We start from the raw sequence: 2,337 nt of genomic DNA, 5'->3' as shown, positions 1-2,337 counted from the left end.
GGTTTTTAGATCAAGAGGTAATGATTAATAGAAGCAGTTTGGGGGCATTAGTATTACGACGCGAGAGGTGAAATTCTTGGACCGTCGTAAGACTAACTTAAGCGAAAGCATTTGCCAAAGATGTTTTCATTAATCAAGAACGAAAGTTAGAGGTTCGAAGGCGATCAGATACCGCCCTAGTTCTAACCATAAACGATGCCAGCTAGCAATTGGGTGTAGCTACTACTATGGCTCTCTCAGTCGCTTCCCGGGAAACCAAAGCTTTTGGGCTCCGGGGGAAGTATGGTTGCAAAGCTGAAACTTAAAGGAATTGACGGAAGGGCACCACCAGGAGTGGAGCCTGCGGCTTAATTTGACTCAACACGGGAAAACTTACCAGGTCCGAACATAAGCGTGTAAGACAGATTGATAGCTCTTTCTCGAATCTATGGGTGGTGGTGCATGGCCGTTCTTAGTTCGTGGAGTGATTTGTCTGGTTAATTCCGATAACGAACGAGACTCAAATATATTAAATAGATGCTTTCAGGATTATGATGTTGAAACTTATATAGCCTTCTTTCATGCGTACATCTTGAATGTACAAGTGTTTGAATGTGTTTATATAAGTGGAGTCGTACCTGTTGGTTTGTCCCATTATAAGGACACTAGCTTCTTAAATGGACAAATTGCGTCTAGCAGTAACGAGATTGAGCAATAACAGGTCTGTGATGCCCTTAGATGTCCTGGGCTGCACGCGCGCTACAATGAAAGTATCAACGTGTATTTCCTAGACCGAGAGGTCCGGGTAAACCGCTGAACCACTTTCATGCTTGGGATTGTGAACTGAAACTGTTCACATGAACTTGGAATTCCCAGTAAGTGCGAGTTATTAACTCGCATTGATTAAGTCCCTGCCCTTTGTACATACCGCCCGTCGCTACTACCGATTGAATTATTTAGTGAGGTCTCCGGACGTGATCACTGTGACGCCTCGTGTGTCACGGTTGTTTCGCAAAAGTTGACCGAACTTGATTATTTAGAGGAAGTAAAAGTCGTAACAAGGTTTCCGTAGGTGAACCTGCGGAAGGATCATTATTGTGTTCCATATCCGTAAGAAAAACAAACAAACAAACAAACAAACAGACAAGCAAACAAACGAACAAAAAGAAAAAAAAAAAAAAAAAAAAAAAGAAAAAAAAAAAAAAATTTATATAATTATTTTGAATCCATAATTCTTTTTATTCTTTTTCATTCAATTTGTGATCCATCAATTATATCATATTAAATATAATATATGATGGTACATTTTGTAATGTTTTTTCTTATTTTTTTCTTTTAAAAACCTTTAAACATGAAAATAAAAAGTTGTACTTATTATTCATTTGATTGAATGATAAGTTAATTTGTTCACAATAACAAAAGTGGTATATATTTATTATATTATTATATATACATAAAATGATTAAAAAAATACAAAATAATTGAATCATAATAAATACCACCACTGTATTATTGTTGAACTAAGACATTCGCAACTTAATAAAAATGTTTAGAGTTAAATATATTTGATATATATTATTGAAAGAAAATCAATTTATATTATTAATATTATTTAATTTTACTCTTTCAATTAATATATGCAAAAAAAAATTGACATTTGTTATAAATAAAAATAAATAAAAAAATACTCTAAGCGGTGGATCACTTGGCTCATGGGTCGATGAAGAACGCAGCAAACTGTGCGTCATCGTGTGAACTGCAGGACACATGAACATCGACATTTTGAACGCATATCGCAGTCCATGCTGTTATGTACATTAAATTCAATTTTAAAGTACTGCTTGGACTACATATGGTTGAGGGTTGTAAGACTATGCTAAATAAGTTGCTTATTCTTTTATAAAAATAATTGAATTTAAGCAAATGTGTATATTATTGGATTTTAAATAATTCATAATATTAATAGCAAAAAAAATAAAGATATATAATGAATTTTATTTATTATATATTCTTTAAAAAAAAAATCCTCTCAAATAAAATGAAATGATGAAAATATTGAATCTAAGTATTCTTTACAAAAAATTTTCATATTATTTATATATATATATAAAATAATAATTTATATATGTAATTAAAAGGAGGAATGTCTAGCATAAAAATTAAATTTTTTATTCTAGGATTGCCTCATTTTACATTATTATTATTTTTATATATTTACAATATATAAAAGGAGAAAAGAAAAATAGAGATGAAAAGATGATATAATTTTTTTATTAAATTGTGAGAAGATAAAAAAAGAATATTAAAACAACCTCAACTCATATGGGATTACCCCCTGAATTTAAGCATATTAATGAG

General features: G+C 31.5%; 1 non-coding gene and 1 pseudogene across 1 annotated transcript in view; both read left to right on the top strand.

Annotated features, from left to right (window-relative positions):
* Window positions 1–1,664: 1,664 nt before the first annotated feature.
* Window positions 1,665–1,845, top strand: LOC129251822 (5.8S ribosomal RNA; annotated as a pseudogene).
* A 442-nt stretch (window positions 1,846–2,287) lies between these two features.
* The window catches only part of LOC129251817 (large subunit ribosomal RNA), a 3,987-nt gene continuing 3,937 nt past the window's right edge, over window positions 2,288–2,337 (top strand). Inside the window, exon 1 of the ribosomal RNA XR_008583124.1 lies at window positions 2,288–2,337. This exon is cut by the window's right edge and continues 3,937 nt beyond it. This is a non-coding gene — a ribosomal RNA (large subunit ribosomal RNA).

This window comes from Anastrepha obliqua, unplaced genomic scaffold, assembly GCF_027943255.1.
Source record: "Anastrepha obliqua isolate idAnaObli1 unplaced genomic scaffold, idAnaObli1_1.0 ptg000076l, whole genome shotgun sequence".
In the NCBI taxonomy this organism is placed as follows: Eukaryota; Metazoa; Arthropoda; class Insecta; order Diptera; family Tephritidae; genus Anastrepha; species Anastrepha obliqua.
Note: the sequence above shows the minus strand (reverse complement) of the source record. Positions and strands in the feature narration are given on the sequence as shown.